The sequence below is a fragment of the Salmo salar genome, chromosome ssa11 (assembly GCF_905237065.1).
Source record: "Salmo salar chromosome ssa11, Ssal_v3.1, whole genome shotgun sequence".
In the NCBI taxonomy this organism is placed as follows: domain Eukaryota; kingdom Metazoa; phylum Chordata; class Actinopteri; order Salmoniformes; family Salmonidae; genus Salmo; species Salmo salar.
In genome coordinates, this window is record NC_059452.1 from 68,106,961 (window position 1) to 68,126,622 (window position 19,662).

General features: G+C 42.9%; 1 pseudogene; it reads right to left on the minus strand.

The window, feature by feature from the left end:
* The window catches only part of LOC106562969 (tetratricopeptide repeat protein 33-like), a 40,801-nt pseudogene extending 26,430 nt beyond the window's left edge, over positions 1-14,371 (minus strand).
* Between the last annotated feature and the right edge of the window lie 5,291 nt (positions 14,372-19,662).

The window sequence follows — 19,662 nt, forward strand, 5'->3', positions numbered from 1 at the left end:
CTGGCAGGCAGGCAGAATGACCCACTCTACAGACAGACAGACATAGATCAGCCAATAGACTGATGCTGTAATACAACACCAATGCCCACAGATAGCCTTCCATTTGATTAACCTTCATTGTGGAACGCAAACACACGCTCGCACTGTATGAACAATTTAGGGTTGACAAAGAAAACCAATTAAAGTTATGAAATCAGATACGCCCTGTGTGATTGTCCCTCATCTGAGGAGGATATGACATCTATTATCCTGAAGAATGTGAGCTTATTAAATGCCATATGATATCAGTGGTAATCTATGGTTCAAGAGGAGTCACTTCAGCTATATCTATTGTCTGGTGTAGTTGATGTGACCTGTCAACTACGTGACTGACTCAGATAGGAAATGGTTCATGGAAATTTATGATGACTAGCATCCGCCCGTTTTCCCACCAGTATTCAAGTCTATTCTGTATTTGACTCATAGATTCGTGTTTCTTGGTTACCTTTTGCACCTGCTTAGAAAGTACATATGAAACCCTTCTTTACTCTAGACACAGCCAGCACCAAACATACCCAGAAGTAGTATACAGGACTGAAATAAACCTGGGAGGTAACTAGACCGTAGACTCCGGTCTTGGATGTGACCGATGTTTTTATTGGGTTTTATTCACTGCAGTGTCTAATAATTGTCAAAACACACAGCCTTTTTCCTCACTCTATATTGCTATATTATTTTCACAAATGCTTTACTACACGTAAATCCCAAACATTCTAAGAAGGTAAAAAAATTATCATATCTATGTCCTCGCACTGGGGGTGTATATGAACATAATTTTAATAAGATTTAATGTTGCTAAAATGCTGTTAGTTCCACTTTAATACCATAAGCATGCATCCACACAAAGAATTATCTAACATCTTTAACCATACGACTGCCCTGAGTCATTCAGGTTATGGACGAGAATGACAAACAGACATTGACCTGCTATCCAACTACCTTAGATCACCAACTTGTTTCGTCATCTGTAGAAAAGAAAGCAATAAGCTAATCAAACTAGGCCAGTTTGTGGAAATGTCATATTTGACAGATGATGCAATAATGATGTAATTAGCACGTGGTAATTGAGTTAGCTATGTACATATAGGTAGGGGTAAAGTAACTAGGCAACAGAATAGATAAGACTGAGCAGTAGCAGCAGTGTATGTGGTGAGAGTGAATGTGTGTGGCGTCAGTATGCAAGTGTGTGTTGAGGTGTCAGTGTAAGTATGTGTGAGCGTGTGGGTAGAGTCCAGTGTGTGTGTATGCATAGAGTCAATGCAAGAAAGTTTGTACAAAAAAGGGTCAATGCAGGTAGCCATTTGATTAGCTATTTAGCAGTCTTATGGCTTGGGGCAAGACGCTGTTCAGGCTCCTGTTGGTTCCAAACTTGGTGCACTGGCACCGCTTGCCATGCGGCAGTAGAGAGAACAGTCTATTGCTCGGATGTCTGGAGTCTGACCATTTTTGGGCCTTCCTTTGACACTTCCTGGTATAGAGGTTCTGGATGGTAGGGAGCTTAGACACAGTGATGTACTGGGCCGTACGCACAACTCAGTTGCCGTACCAAGGGGTGATGCAGCCAGTCAAGATGCTCTCAATGGTGTAGCTGTCAAACTGAGTATCTGAGAGCCCATGCCAAATCTTTTCAGCCTCCTGAGGGGGAAGAGACACTTGCCAGCTGGTCAGCAGATGCTCCGAGTACGCGTCCTGGTATTCAGTCTTGCCCCGCAGCCTTGCAAATGTAAACCTGTTTAAAGGATTTTCACACATCGGCTACGGAGAGCGAGATCCACACAGTCGTCCGGAACAGCTCGTGCTCTCGTGCATGGTTCAGTGTTGCTTGCCTCAAAGCGAGCATAGAAGGCATTTAGTTTGTCTGGTTAGCTCGCGTCGCTGGACAAACAAAAACCCACAAATTCTGACAAACTCCAAGCATTGATTATGCAAGAATGGGCAGCCATCAGTCAGGATGTGGCCCAGAAGGTAATTGACAGCATGCCAGGGCGGTTTGCAGAGGTCTTGAAAAATAATATTAACTCTTTGCAAATATTAACTCTTTGCATCAACTTCATGTAATTGTCAATAAAAGCCTTTGACACTTATGAAATGCCTGTAATTATACTTCGGTATTCCATAGTAACATCTGACAAAAATATCTAAAGACACTGAGGCAGCAGACTTTGTGAAAATTCATATTTGTGTCATTCTCAAAACTTTTGGCCACGACTATACATGTGATACTTTATCAAAAGTAGTTTGGATGCGGTGAACTTCTTTTTCAAAGTAACTTTAGTTAAGTACACTATGTTTTTCTTAAGGGTAGCTTTAGTGTAGCTTAACTTTTTCCAGTGTGATGTAATTGGTAGCTTGGCAAACTGTATTTTCAGAGTAGCTTCCCCAACACTGATAACGGGAAGATGCTTTATTACATCAGGGGTATCTAACCCTCAGTAATCTGCCCGGTCTAACCAGATAACAAACTTTAAAAGGCCTCAGGGGGATCTAACCCTCAGTAAAGCAGGCTGACATCAGGGTCAATGTGGTTACAGGAGGGAAACACCGCAAATTACATCCCTTCCCCAACCGGCAGGATGCAGGGTTCTGTTCATTAGGCATCAAACAGAAGAAAATTGAGAAAAAACAGAGAGGGACTATATGGACTTACTGGTTCAATGAGAAACATTAATTCCCATTTCCGTTGCAAAACGTTTTAAAATGGTTTCATGCATGCCCTAATGAACACCACCCAGCCCTAAAAACCCCTGGCCAGCCATACTGTTCCAGAGAGACAATTTCCTCAGCAGAATCTAGTTACTTCTCTGACTAACCTAATTACACTTGGTCACCACTGGCAACATGCGTCTGGTAAAGTAGGGTGAGCAACAGGATCTAATGTCTGGGGTTTGGGCATTCATTGGCTGAAAGGTCAGTTGCAAAGGTCACATACTGTACAAGGATAATGACATGATGATATTCCATATCTAGTATAATGTATGTGTTCATGTGAGTGTGTGTGTGATGCATGTTCACATCACTGCGTAGTTTGTTCCACGAGAAACTCCCACTTTTAGCTTGATAATTATATTTCAGCTGAACATAATATCTCGATTGATTCAACTGATTATTGGGAATTTTTCCCCTATTCAATTTTTGTGAAATTAATGACTAGTGAGTGAGCCAAATTGGTCTTCATTATGCCATCAAAAACAAATTAAAATGACGAGTAATTCCATGGTAACAGAATTATGCTGATTTTGCTGATTTTACAAAAACACATTTACAGGAAGAACTGTGCAGATACAAAGTTTGGTAACAGAATACAACTGAGGGAGACTTTACTGTAATTCTGTTACCAAACTTAGCATCTGCTCAGTTTTTACAGTAAATGTTTTTTATATTTACTATTTAAAATTGTTCAAAGTAGTCATTGTGCATAGAGTTGTATGGTTTGTTAAATGCCCAGTGCAGTCAAAATTCTGTTCTTTCCTCTCAGTCTCCCCTATATCCATTTGCACCACTGCTAAATTGTGGACGCCACTGAAAACGTTTTCAGTGTAAACGTAAATGACTAAAACCAGAAAGTATGTAGAAAAGATAATGGAGCAACATATTTTTCAATAAGATCATCTTTGAGAACAAACAATCAATCACTACTAGACAGTCATGGAGAATCTGAAATTCCAAAAATGTAATTGATTTTGTTGATAATTGATAATGTTTGAGTCATTCAGATAGCATAAGAAAAAGGCATAAGCCATGGTAAAATGTGTACAATTGCAGGGAATTAGCTTTGAAACCTCTGGCAAACTTTGCCACCGCTGCTGAAAAACATCTTAGGGGAAACACTGCCTGTGTTTTATATCATATTGTACAACAGCTGATGAAACACACTAAAGAAATCTGTGTTATTTCCTGATAGTTGCTGGTTGAAAATACAATCTACACAGGACCATTGCATCATGGGTAGGAGTTTCAAATTTACATGGTGACATCACCATGCGGTAAATTAGTTAATAGACCAATAAAGAGGGTTCCAAACCTCTCTGCCAATAACAGCTACTTTTCCCCTCCCCACTCAGACCACTTCCAGACAGTCCTAACAAAATCCCCAAAATTATTTGATATTGATATAAAATGGCTGCATTGGGCCTTAACTTTGAAATCAATGGTCTTTGTTTGGCATACATTTTAAAGTGAAAAAAGTCTCAGCATAATACCGTTACCCTAGAATTGCCCCTCATTAAACATTTTTAATGCACAAAAACATGACGTAGACATGGCTGCATGACTACAATACAGGGTAATTATGTATGCTGTCGGTCACCAGATGTACACAAGATGACGGAGGTTGATTATAGCTCTGACTCAGCATGACATATATCAACATCTTTTCAATGTCTTATTAAAATTCAAATCAAACAACTTTTGGGAAAGCTGCATTTTTCAATAGCATCATCCCACCTAAGGACAAATGTGGAACAGAGAAACGAACGATCATGCTGACATAGCGGTCAGGTAATTACTGTGTGACTGCGTCCCAAATGGCACCCTATGGGCCCTGGTCAAAAGTAGTGCACTATATAGGGAATATGTTGCCATTTGGGACACATGACTGTCAGCTCCTTCAAGCTAAACACTTGTGGTTAATGACAAAGAATGATTGATCATATTCATTCTACTGGTAGGGATAAAAATATTATGAATATCTGATGATGAACGTCTGATGAAAGATGAACTCTGATGAAAGACAACAGAGAGAGAGACAGAGAGAGAAGGGAGGGTTGGAGAGTTTGAATATGACTGAGTAGCTGGGCTTTGGGCAGGACTGGATTGTTGATATGAAGAGTCTTAAATATATAACAGAATATTATGGATTAGGCTACTAACAACCTTCAAAAACTCATAAAATACACTGAGTGTACAAAACATTACGAACAGCTTCCTAATATTGAGTTGCACCCCTTTTGCCCTTGTTGGGGCATGGCATCTACAAGGTGTTGAAAGCATTCCATGGGATGATGGCCCATATTGACTCCAATGCTTCCCACAGTTGTGTCAAATTTGCTGGATGTCCTTTGGGTGGTGGACCATTCTTGATACACATGGGAAACTGTTGAGCGTGAAAACCCCAGCAGCTTTGCAGTTCTTGACACACTCAAACCGGTGCCCCTGGTACCTACTATATCCCGTTCAAAGACACAAATCTTTGTCTTGCCCATTCACCCTCTGATTGGCACAAAAACACAATCAATGTCTCAAGACTTAAAAATAAATATTTAACCTGTCTCCTCTTCATCTACACTGATTGAAGTGGATTTAAGAGGAGACATCAATAAGGCCTGGTCAGTCTATCATCACGTTCCTAATGTTTTGTACACTCAGTGTAATGAGCAGAAATAGTTTTTTTTATCCCCAGTTTTCGTTATATCCAATAGCGATCTTGTCTCATTGCTGCAACTCCCCATCGGTCTCGGGAGAGGCGAAGGTCGAGTCATGAGTCCTCTGAAGCATGACCCCTCCAAGCCGCGCTGCTTCTTAACACTTGCTTGCTTAACTCGGAAGCCATCTGCACCAATATGTCGGAGGAAACACCGTTCAACTGACGACCATCGTTAGCTTGCAGGCGGCCAGCCCACCACAAGGAGTCGCTAGAGCGCAATGAGCCAAGGAAAGCCCCTCGGCCAAACCCGGGTGATGCTGAGCCAATTGTGCATCATCCTATAGGACTCCTGGTCACGGATCACGGATCGAACCCCAGGCTATAGTGAGACCTCAACACTGTGATGCAGCGCCATAGAGCGCTGCGCCACTCGAGAGGCATAGTTAATTGGTTTATCCCTTATCAAACATCCTGGTTTCAAATAATGCATTACTAGCATTAAATGACTTCCTTCAAGGGGTAAGAAAAGACGTCATTGCTGCTATTGACAGTAAAAATCGGTTAAGTGTCCCTAGGTGGGATTAATATCCCACTCATAAACACCTGTCCCAAAGGGCAAAGGGATTACAGACACAAAAGGCTCACCTCACCCATTTAATTGGTGAGTGCATCACTGCTGGTCTTTGTAAGAAGTATGGACATGCTGAAAGTACCGAATCGTCTGTTCAGTCAGTTAACACACAGCTCACAAACCCAGACATACCCCACAAGACACGCAATCAGTGTCGACTTGACAAAGCATTTGAATGTTTGAGATTAGTATTATTAATTTATTTATTTTCTATTCTTATATCACAGTTTTGTGTCACCTTTGGGGACTCGCCTCAACTTGACTTTGGTAATCTTGTTCTTTACCCGTAGTGTTCTTAGTTAAAATTTGTGTTGCTGTTCTTGTCCATTAGTGTTCTATATTTTGTCATGTTCTATGTTTGAGTGTACCCCAGGAAGAATAGCTGCTGCTTCAACAGTTTACTCCAATGTTTACTTGACAGTCTATTACAAATCAGTCAGAGTACTTTTGACACACTTTTGACAGTCTTTCAATCTGAAGGAAGTATAGACTGCTGTTGGGAAACAAATAGGAAGTAAAACTCGAGTCATCTCATTATCTCATCTAGGAACTTTTTCATATCATTCTTTACAGTTCAGATTCATCTGTAGCCTACATATATGGTGAACATTATATTCCCCTTGAATCATTTCATAATTTGTGTTATAGTTTTACTGGAATATTCCGAATGTCTGCAAATATGCTTTTTTGAGAATTGATAGGGAATAACCACAACAAATGAGAAATATAATGCACTGACTAGTACAACATCTGCCTGCCACCGAGCAGAGAACACAGGGCTGATAATCTTCTGCTCCACGTTGGGCAGTCAGCAGCAGACAGACATAACATCATTAGCTCCAGCTCCCCCGGTGCTCATTAGAAGTGATCAAACATTGAAATGCATCAGAAAGGTATCATCATTGATGAAGTTATTTTTCCCCGGTCCAATTTAGTCTTGTCCACTCTTTTCTAATGAGTCATACGTGGCTTGTAGAGGGAAACATAAAACATATACATGTTCCTGACAGTCTTATATTTCAGTGATGGGGGGGTCATAATATTGTGTAGCTTAAAACGGTTCAAAAGATAGAGCCACATTTGTATGAAGAAAACAGAAGCCGCTGTGTTTATTACAACCAAATCTAGCAGCTACCAGAGGTGACTGACGTAACCCCGGTTCTATTTTTGTATTTATTTTGGATCCCCATTAGCAGCTACTCTTCCTGGGGTCCAGCAAAATTAAGGCAGTTTATACAATTTTAAAACATTACAATACATTCACAGCTTTCACAACACACTGTGTGCCCTCAGGCCCCTACTCCACCACTACCACATATCTACAGTACTAGATCCATGTGTATGTATAGTTCGTATGTTATCGTGTGTGTGTGTGTGTTTGCCAATGTTTGTGTTGCTTCACAGTCCCCGCTGTTCCATAAGGTTTTTTTTAATCGTTTTTAAATCAAATTTTACTGCTTGCATCAGTTACTTGATGTGGAATAGAGTTCCATGTACTACTGTGTGCCTTCCATAGTCTGTTCTGGACTTGGGGACTGTGAAGAGACCTCACGTGGCATGTCTTGTGGGGTATGCATGGGTGTTCGAGCTGTGTACCAGTTGGTTCTATGAACCAAGCGCAATTTTTTTCCTCCAGAGTTTCTCTCGCGACCCCATTTTCAAATCAGGTTGACCCCACGTTTGGAAAATGCTGCACTACAAAGTAGCCTAGCTGATACAGAGCCTTCCCAATTCAATGGCTCCCTCTTCTGGCCACATTTGACAACGCAATCCTAAAGGACCATAGATATCACCTGGATTAATCTGGTCAGCCGATAGCCTTATTCGGATAGGGTCGGCAAACTCCAAGGTCCTCTGATAATACTTATCCCATGCGAATCGTCATCCCTGTGTTTTGAGGGATATTACAGAGTTTCACAGGTGCTGCACCCAGTTTGGGTAAGAACATGGGAACAAATAGACGGTTAAAACAAAGTGCTATGCACATAGCCTACAGATGAATGATCCGTTTTGTCACATATCAACTTTCCTCGTGCCATACTTCTCTTTTGAAAGATGAAGTGGATGATATTGTGCCAATTAATTGATGATTTGCCAAATACGTCAGGTAATTAAATGTCTGCATAGGTTACAGTTCATGGTTCTTATTGATATACACTATTATTTTGACTTTCTCCAAACTGAAGGTCATCAGGTCAATATCAGCCTATCCTTAGACATTTGAAATATCTTCACGCCTAGAAGAGCCTCCAGGCTTCCGTCATAACTGTCAATTGTGAATGAGGAAACATTTTTATTACAGGGGCAGTTTGGTAAAACTAATCCCGTCCAAATCGTCCACTGGAAAAACGGACATGCTGGGGTAATAATTGCATAACCAACGTTCTATAGTAATACTAGTACTGTGAGAATAGGGCTTTAGTCATGGAAAGAGCAGGTGTTCCCATTGTTTTGTACACTCACTGTATATTATATTAGAATTGATTACTTCCAGAATCTACTTCCAGAAGGCCAGCATTGATTTTTTCCAGAAGCTGCTTCTCTCTGTTAATTCTGAGTAAAATCCTGTCATGTAAACAGAAGGCAGGGGGGGATCAAATTATACTGAAAAAAAAAAAGAAACGCAACATTCAACAATTAACGATTTTACTGAGTTACAGTTCATATAAGGATATCAATCAATTGAAATGAATTCATTAGGCCCTAATCTATGGATTTCACATGAATGGGCAGGGGCGCAGCCATGGGGAGCCAGGCCCAGCCAATCAGAATTAGTTTTTCATCACAAAAAAAAGTTTTATTACAGACAGAAATACTCCTCAGTTTCATCAGCTGTCCGGGTGACTGGTCTTAGACGATCCCTGGCGCATGTAAGTGCTATAAAACAAAACGAACAAAATAAGTATGGAGATTTGTGTTGATGCTAGAATTAATCAAGGCCTTTAAACACTTGTTGGACAATAATTGTAAGAATGAAATGCCTTTTATGGTGTCTGACGTTTACATAAGTCCAGAAAGTTGCATTTTATGAGAGAAAAAAAGTATAATTAGCAGGTTGTTCATTTATGGTGTGACAGCTGATACTTCGGTCTATCAAAATATACAGCACCAGTCAAAAGTTTGGACACCTACTCATTCAATGGTTTTTCTTTATTTTTACTATTTTCTATAGAATAATAGTGTAGACATCAAAACTATGAAATAACACATTTGGAATCATGTAGTAACCAAAAAAAAGTGTTAAACAAATCAAAATATATTTTAAATTTGAGATTCTTCAAAGTAGCCACCCTTTGCCTTGATGACAGCTTTGCACACTCTTGGCATTCTCTCAACCAGCTTCATGAGGTAGTCAACATAAATGCATTTCAATTAACAGGTGTGCCTTGTTAAAAGTTAATTTGTGGAATTTCTTTCCTTCTTAATGCGTTTGAACCAATCAGTTGTGTTGCGTCAAGGTAGGGGTGGTATACAGAAGATAGCCCTATTTGGTAAAAGACCAAGTCCATATTAGGGCAAGAACAGCTCAAAAAAGCAAAGAGAAATGACAGTCCATCATTTCTTATTTTATTTATTTTATTTCACCTTTATTTAACCAGGTAGGCCAGTTGAGAACAAGTTCTCATTTACAACTGCGACCTGGCCAAGATAAAGCAAAGCAGTGCGACAAAAAAACAGAGTTACACATGGGATAAACAAACGTACAGTCAATAACACAATAGAAAAATCTGTATACAGTGTGTGCAAATGAAGTAAGAAGCTAAGAAAATAAAAAGGCCATAGTGGCGAAGTAATTACAATTTAACAATTAACACGAGTGATAGATGTGCAGATGAGGATGTGTAAGTAGAAATATGGTGTGCAAAAGAGCAGAAAAACAAAAACAAATATGGGGATGAGGTAGGTAGTTGGTTGGATGGGCTATTTACAGATGGGCTGTGTACAGCTGCAGCAATTGTAAGCTGATCTGACAGCTGATGTTTAAAGTTAGCGAGGGAGATATAAGTCTCCAACTTCAGTGATTTTTGCAATTCATTCCAGTCATTGGCAGCAGAGAACTGGAAGGAAAGCCGGCCAAAGGAAGTGTTGGCTTTGGGGATGACCAGTGAAATATACCTGCTGGAGCGCGGGCTACGGGTGGGTGTTGCTATGGTGACCAGTGAGCTGAGATAAGGCGGAGCTTTAACTAGCAAAGACTTATAGATGACCTGGAGCCAGTGAGTTTGGCGATGAATATGTAGCGAGGACCAGCCAACGAGAGCATACAGGTCACAGTGGTGGGTAGTATATGGGGCTTTAGTGACAAAACGGATGGCACTGTGATAGACTACATCCAATTTGCTGAGTAGAGTGTTGGGAGGCTATTTTGTAAATGACATTGCAGAAGTCAAGGACCGGTAGGATAGTCAGTTTTACGAGGGTATGTTTGGCAGCATGAGTGAAGGAAGCTTTGTTGCAAAATAGGAAGCCGATTCTAGATTTAATTTTGGATTGGAGATGCTTCATATGAGTCTGGAAGGAGAGGTTACAGTCTAGCCAGACACCTAGGTATTTATAGTTGCCCACATATTCTAAGTCAGAACCGTCCAGAGTAGTGATGCTAGCCGGGCGGGCGGGTGTGGCAGCGATCGGTTGAAGAGTATGCATTTCGTTTTACTAGCATTTAAGAGCAGTTGGAGGCCACGGAAGGAGTGTTGTATGGCATTGAAGCCATAGATTGAAGCCATAACTTTAAGACATGATGGTCAGTCAATCCGTAAAATGTCAAACTTCGAAAGTTTCTTCAAGTGCAGTCGCAAAAACCATCATGCGCTATGATGAAACTGGCTCTTAATGAGGACTGCCAGAGTTAACTCTGCTGCAGAGGATACATTGATCTGAGGTTACCAGCCTCAGAAATTGCAGCCCAAATAAATGCTTCACAGAGTTCAAGTAACAGACACATCTCAACATCAACTGTTCAGAGGAGACTGCGTGAATCAGTCCTTCATGGTCGAATTGCTGCAAAGAAACCACCATTAAAGGACACCAATAAGAAGAAGAGACTTGCTTGGGCCAAGAAACACAAGCAATGGATATTAGACCAGTGGAAATCTGTCCTTTGGTCTGAGTTCAAATTTGAGATTTTTGGTTCCAACCACCGTGTCTGTGTGAGACGCAGAGACGAGTAGGTGAACAGATAATCTCTGCATGTGTGCTTCCCACCGTGAAGCATGGAGGTGGTGGTGTGATGGTGCTTTGCTGGTGACACTGTCTGTGATTTATTTAGAATTCAAGGCACACTTAACCAGAAGGGCTACCAAAGAATTTTGCAGCGATACACCATCCCATCATTTGTTTTTCAACAGGACAATGACCCAACACACCTCCAGACAGTGTATGGGCTATTTGACCAATAAGGAGAGTGATGGAGTGCTGCATCAGATGACCTGGCCTCCACAATCACCCGACCTCAACCCAATTGAGATGGTTTGGGATGTGTAGGACCGCAGAGTGAAAGAAATGCAGCCAACAAGTGCTCAGCATATGTGGGAACTAAAGACGGTTAGAAAAGCATTCCAGCTGAAGCTGGTTGAGAGAATGCCAAGAGTGTATATACAAAGCTGTCATCAAGGCAGTTGACTACAATAAAATCTTGACTGGCTACATCACTGCTTGGTATGTCAACTGTACCACCCTCGATCGCATGCTTCTACAGAGGATGGTGAGGACAGCCTAGTACATCACCACATCACAGCCTAGTACATTGCTTCTTCTCCATCTAGTGCAGGGCTCTACAACCCTGTTCCTGGAGAACTAGCGTCCTATAGGTTTTCACTTTCACCCTAATCAAGCGCACCTGACTAATAATTACCTGCTTGATAAGCTGAATCAGGTTAGTTACAACTGGGGTTGGAGTGAAAACCTACAGGAGGGTAGCTCTCCAGGAACAGGGTTGGAGGCCCCGTAAAACGGGCTCAGTGCATTTTCCAGTGGAAAATGTCAATACTAATCTTAGGAATGGAACACACCCTGGAACCATTAACATAACCATGTTTAGCATCTTCAGGCCTCCACACATAGAAGACATTTGGAACAGCTCTACTTAAATAAATCCATTTTATATACACCATCACAATAAATCCATCATTTATTTTAGGCACCTCTGAAGAAACATGATATGAAGAAAATGTTTTTTTTAGAAGAACCGAATAGGCTATGAGTCTACTGTATGTTATCTGGCTATGTGCCATGCCATAGCCTGTAGGCTAGTTAATTTAGCTGACAAGATGAGCTTATAAGTCCCATGCCATTATTTTATATTACATGCTTTCATGTAATAATATCATTGAACTTAGCTGAATAAAATAGAAAGGATTTTTTCCCCCATTCCGGAGCGAGTGCGCATATGAAGAGGCTATGTTGAGCGCAAAAGTGATCATTGAAACAGGTCCTATATGGTAGATTTAGAATTATTTGCCAAATTTAGTTGTGAATGATAAACTTTCATGTCTTACAAATTAAAACATATATGAAACATCATATCATGTTTCTTTAGACCTGTATGCATAAGTGTATGGGTGTTAAATGCTTTGAATTAATAGTCACCTTAGAAAGCACTGTCCATTTCGTTGTGTTTGGCTTTATAACATCCACAACAACTATGTTTTCCACTCAGTTTCAACCTGTTGTTTAACTTCTTTCTTCAAATTGATCACCACAGTGATGTAAAAAAAAATGTAGCCTAATGGTGAGTTTTAAAAGCATGATACGTGTTTGATAAGTGTTTGATGCGATTTTAGATTGCATTTGCAATGATGTCAGAGTGGTTAGAGGGAGAATAGAGCACCGAGTACCAGGCCATTAGCGTCCTGATGCTCGTTAGCGAGTTGGGTACTACCAACACATGTCCAGAGCGCATAAAAGGAGATTACCGTGACTCAACAGTCATGTGGAAGTTGACTGTGGTCATGACCAATGGCTGCCGGAGTGGCAGTAATATGGTCACCGCAACAGCCCTACCACTCCAGTATCCTTACACATTGTAAATATGGTATTGGCACTGACCCCGGAACTGACCCTGTATATAGCTTACTTACTTTCTCGTGTTCTATTTCTCATGTGTTTTTGTTCCTACTTTTTTTAATAGTACTACAGATATTGATTACTGCATTGTTGGGAAAGAGCTTGCAAGAATGGCATTTCACTGTACCTGTGCACGTGACAATAAAACTTAATTTGAAGGCAGAGAGCCATTTTCCACAGGCCCTGGCACCAGTCTGTCACTTACAGGCACTTCTGCAGCATTTTGTGGCGGTTCCAAAATGGTACATAGCCATAGGGGATATCAGTGGAGTCCTGCATGCTGTCCTGCAGTGTGTGTGGCCTGCATGCTGAGGAATACTCTGCAACATCTGGGTGTGAGCGTGTCAAAAAAACTGATTAGTAAATGTCCCGGCCACATGGAACATTTCCTGAACACACACACACACACACACACACACACACACACACACACACACACACACACACAATCTGTCCATCCCTCTCTGGGTCCTATTATATGGTCCCTCCCTAGGTTTTGTTGTACAGTTAGGGTGACATGCAGCCCATGGGTGACAGACAACTGTATTCAACTTGACATTGCCACAAAGTTTGCCCTTATAGCTACCTAGCCGGAGTTTGCACTCCTGCCAAAAATGAAGTAAGAACATCAGGACCATGGACAAGGCTGTCACCCTCACCTGCCCTCTTGTGCCAGCACCACCCCTTACTCCTTTAGTCTCTTGCTTTTGGCAGCGCAGTCTTCCAGCAGGACCTCCCGGCGCCGCTTGATTGCATAAAGCCAGTCCACCTCGTCCTCTTTGCCTACCCCATCTTCCTCCGGCGTCTCCACTGCGGCTTCAAACTGCTGCACCGCTGCCTTGGACACCCGCTCGCCCACTTTCCTTTTCCAGACGAACGAAGCCATCCTTTACAGGAATGAGTCAATTATCTGTAACGTTACTGTAGAATTGTGAAACTTCTCTGCTTGCAAATAGCTCGCTACTGCTGACAGACACTTGAGACTTCTAACCTTAAGTTTGGAATGTCAAAAAGGCAGGTTTGTTCACATTGAATTGGCTAGCGTGGAAAGTGAGTTACTATAGCTAGCTAGCAAGCTAATGTCTGAATGTTAGCTAGCTAGTAACTGGCTAGCATATAGCTAACGTTTAACCGTTAACCTCGATAACTGTCATTCATTCTTCATCAAATGCTTTTGATTTAATATGTGGCTGGATATATTGCGTTTTCAACACTCATAACGCGGTTACCGATGCTGTGCTGCTTTCTATTTAACCCGGAAGCTCCTGTTTGTTTAACCACAACATTTAAAGGGACAGTACAGATATTTTGAAGTAATTTGTGGGTGCACGAAAGGTACAGCACAATTATTTTGAAAAGTCTCTAGCTATCTGTGTGGGTCAGTCTTCCTCTTGTCAGATCATGTGTAATTATCAGGAAAATGTGCTGACAGCTGATTGTAGTTACATTGTAACAGAATGTCGTTGTTGCAACATGTTTTCAATATTCCCACATTAACATGTTCCAGAGCATCCATCTTTGACCCTGTTGTCTTACTTCTGAGTTCAAAGTCAATCAGTGATTCATTGACAAGTACTGAAGTTGAACAGCTAAACCCCTGCATTTGTGGTTGAAAGATGGCGCCGACAGATATAGCAGCTCTGCTTCTAGCTCCTACAAGCATTTCTCTACACCCACAATAACATCTGCTAAATATGTGTATATGACCAATAAAATTTGATTTGATTTTAATTCTATGACATTTGATGATAAACCTACATCTGTAAAGTGACTATGAAAGTGACCCTCATTAGAAATGTATTGTGGTTCCAATTAAGATTCAAAACATGTTCAAATGAAATGCAAAAAAGTTTACTGAAGATAAAAATGGATATGTAGGGTTGATATTGGAGGTGGGGGAGTGGGTGGGGGTTTAGGGGTTGGAATGAGAGGAAGAATGGAAGAAAAGAGATCAGGAGAAACAGAAGCATCATTGCATGTGCCTTCAGCAGTGAGTGAGTGACCTCAGTGGATGACTTCAGCTGTGAGGCTCTCAACCATCTGGATGTGTCATCTTTCTTGGAAGCCACTTTAGCTATTCACTGGCACAAGTGGGGACCCTTCAGGCTGAGGAGTAAGTTTCACTCACTCATCCCCATGTGCTACACTTTACATACAGCCAGAAAAAAACTTTGGGATATCAGAGTAACGGTAAATCACCAGCATTACAACCAGGAATACAATTTTCCTGAATTGGATCCTTTGTTCATACCCTCCAGGGCAATTTAACTTATCATAGAGGCTGCTCCAAGACGACGTCAGTGTAGAAGATGTATTCGGAGTGGACTTCTAGTCCGACTCAGGAGGCGTGCAAGCCATCCACCACTTCCGAGTATATTACTCGCTACTGTTCAGTCTCTGGACATTAAAGTAGATGAGCTCAAGGCGAGGATCTCCTTCCAGAGAGACATCAGGGACTGTAAAATACTCTGTTTCACAGAATCATGGCTCTCTCGGGATATACTGTCCCCATCCATACAGCCAGCTGGGTTCTCAGTACATTGCGCAGACAAGAATAAAGAACTCTCCGGGAAGAAGAAGGGCGTGGTATATGTTTCATGATTAACAACTCATGGTGTGATTGTGATAACATACAGAAACTCAAGTCCTTTTGTTCACCCAACCTAGAATACCTCACAATCAAATGCCTACCGTATTACCTCCCAAGAGAATTCTCTTCAGTTATAGTCAAAGCCGTGTATAGTCCTCCTCAAGCCAATACCACAACGGCCCTCAATGAACTACAGTGGACTTTATGCCAACTAGAAACCACATATCCTGAGGCCGCATTTATTGTAGCTAGGGATTTTAACAAAGCAAATTTGAGGAAAACGCTACTGAAGTTCAATCAACACATTGACTGTAGTATTTGCTTTGGTAAAACACTCGATCCCTGCTACTCCCCCTTTCTAAATGCCTACAAGTCCCTCCCCCGCCCTCCCTTCGGCAAATCAGATCACAACTACATTTTGCTCCTCCCTTCCTATTGCCAGAAACTCAAAGAGGAAGTAACCATGCTAAGGTCTATTCAACTCTGGTCTGACCAATCAGAATCCATGCTTCAAGATTGTTTTGATCACGCGGACTGGGATATGTTCTTGGTAGCCTCTGAGAATAACATTGACGTATACACGGACACAGTGACTGAGTTAATCGGGAAGTGTATAGGGGATGTTGTTCCCACTGTGTTTATTAAAACTTACCCAAACCTGAAACCAAGGATAGATGGCAGCATTCGCGTAAAACTGAAAGCGCAAACCATCGCATTTAGCCATGGCAAGGTGACTGGGAAATGGTCGAATGCAGACAGCGTAGTTATTCCCTCTGTAAGGCAATCAAACAGGCAAAATGTCAATACAGAGACAAAGTGGAGTCGCAATTCAACAGTGCAGACACGAGACGTATGTGGCAGGGTCTACAGACAATCACGGACTACAGAGGCAAAACAAGCCACGTTGCAGACACCAACGTCTTGCTTCCGGACAAGCTAAACACCTTCTTCGCCCACTTTGAGGATAAGACAGTGCTACCGACACGGCCCGCTACCAAGGACTGTGGGCTCTCATTTTCCGCGGCTGACTTGAGTAAGACATTTAGGCGTGTTAACCCTCGCAAGGCTGCCGGCCCAGACGGCATCCCTAACTGCGTCCTCAGAGCATGCTCAGACCAGTTGGCTGGAGTATTTACAGACATATTCAATCTCTCCCTATCCCAGTCTGCTGTCTCCACTTGCTTCAAGATGTCCACCATTGTTCCTGTACCCAAGAAAGCAAAGGTAACTGAACTAAAGGACTATCGCTCCATAGCACTCACTTCTGTCATCATGGAGTGCTTTGAGAGACTAGTTAAGGATCATATCACCTCTACCTTACCTGACACCCTAGACCCACTTCAATTTGCATACCGCCCCAACAGATCCACAGATGAAGCAATCGCCATCGCCCTGAACACTGCCCTGTCCCATCTGCCCATTCCCACAAGAGGAATACCTACGTAAGAATGCTGTTCATTGACTTTTGCTCAGCCTTCAACACTATAGTACCCTCCAAGCTCATCATTAGGACTCTAGTTCTGAACCCCACCCAGTGCAACAGGGTCCTGGACTTCCTGACTGGCCACCCCCAAGTGGTAAAGGTAGGAAACAACACCTCCACTTCGCTGTTCCTCAACACAGGGGCCCCACAAGGGTGTGTGCTCAGCCCCTCCTGTACTCCCTGTTCACCCATGACTGTGTGGTCACGCATGCCTCCAACTCAATCATCAAGTTTGCAGACGACACAACAGTAGCAGACCTGATTATTAAACAATGACGAGACAGCCTACAATTAGGAGGTGAGGACCCTGGTGGAGTTGTGCCAGGAAAATTACCTCTCCCTCAATGTGAACAAAACGAAGGAGCTGATCATGGACTTCAGGAAACAGCAGAGGGAGCATGCCTCTATCCACCACGATGGGACCACAGTGGAGAAGGTGGAAAGCTACAAGTTCCTCGGCGTACACATCACTGACAATCTGAAATGGTCCACCCACAGAGACAGTTTGTTGAAGAAGGCGAAACAGTGCATCTTCAACCTCAGGAGGCTGAAGAAATTTGTCTTGGCCCCTAAGACCCTCACAAACTATTACAGATGCACAATTGAGAGCATCCTGTCGGACTGTATCACCGCTTGGTACGGCAACTGCACTGCCTGAAACCACAGGGCTCTCCAGAGGGTGGTGCAGTCTGCCCAACACATCACCGGTGGCACACTGCCTGCCCTCCAGGACACCTACAGCACCCGATGTCACAGGAAGGCCAAAAAGATCATAAAAGACAACCACCTGAGCCACTGCCTGTTCACCCCGCTATCATCCAGAAGGCAATGTCAGTACAAGTGCATTAAAGCTGGGACCGAGAGACTGAAAAACAGCTTCTATCTCAAGGCCATCAGACTATTAAATAGCCGTCACTAGTCGGCTACCACCCGCTTACTCAACACTGCACCCTAGAGGCTACTACCCTATATACACTGCTCAAAAAAATAAAGGGAACACTTAAACAACATATCCTAGATCTGAATAAAATAAATAATCTTATTAAATACTTTTTTCTTTACATAGTTGAATGTGCTGACAACAAAATCATACAAAAATAATCAATGGAAATCCAATTTATCAACCCATGGAGGTCTGGATTTGGAGTCACACTCAAAATTAAAGTGGAAAACCACACTACAGGCTGATCCAACTTTGATGTAATGTCCTTAAAACAAGTCAAAATGAGGCTCAGTAGTGTGTGTGGCCTCCACGTGCCTGTATGACCTCCCTACAACGCCTGGGCATGCTCCTGATGAGGTGGCGGATGGTCTCCTGAGGGATCTCCTCCCAGACCTGGACTAAAGCATCCGCCAACTCCTGGACAGTCTGTGGTGCAACGTGGCGTTGGTGGATGGAGCGAGACATGATGTCCCAGATGTGCTCAATTGGATTCAGGTCTGGGGAGCGGGCGGGCCAGTCCATAGCATCAATGCCTTCCTCTTGCAGGAACTGCTGACACACTCCAGCCACATGAGGTTTAGCATTGTATTGCATTAGGAGTAACCCAGGGCCAACCGCACCAGCATATGGTCTCACAAGGGGTCTGAGGACCTCATCTCGGTACCTAATGGCAGTCAGGCTACCTCTGGCGAGCACATGGAGGGCTGTGCGGCCCCCCAAAGAAATGCCACCCCACACCATGACTGACCCACCGCCAAACCGGTCATGCTGGAGGATGTTGGAGGCAGCAGAACGTTCTCCACGGCGTCTCCAGACTCTGTCACATGTGCTCAGTGTGAACCTGCTTTCATCTGTGAAGAGCACAGGGCGCCAGTGGCGAATTTGCCAATCTTGGTGTTCTCTGGCAAATGCCAAACGTCCTGCACGGTGTTGGGCTGTAAGCACAACCCCCACCTGTGGACGTCGGGCCCTCATACCACCCTCATGGAGTCTGTTTCTGTCTGTTTGAGCAGACACATGCACATTTGTGACCTGCTGGAGGTCATTTTGCAGGGCTCTGGCAGTGCTCCTCCTGCTCCTCCTTGCACAAAGGCGGAGGTAGCGGTCCTGCTGCTGGGTTGTTGCCCTCCTACGGCCTCCTCCATGTCTCCTGATGTACTGGCCTGTCTCCTGGTAGCGCCTCCATGCTCTGGACACTACGCTGACAGACACAGCAAACCTTCTTGCCACAGCTCGCATTGATGTGCCATCCTGGATGAGCTGCACTACCTGAGCCACTTGTGTGGGTTGTAGACTCCGTCTCATGCTACCACTAGAGTGAAAGCACCGCCAGCATTCAAAAGTGACCAAAACATTAGCCAGGAAGCATAGGAACTGAGAAGTGGTCTGTGGTCTCCACCTGCAGAACCACTCCTTTTTGGGGCTGTCTTGCTTATTGCCTATAATTTCCACCTGTTGTCTATTCCATTTGCACAACAGCATGTGAAATGTATTGTCAATCAGTGTTGCTTCCTAAGTGGACAGTTTGATTTCACAGAAGTGTGATTGA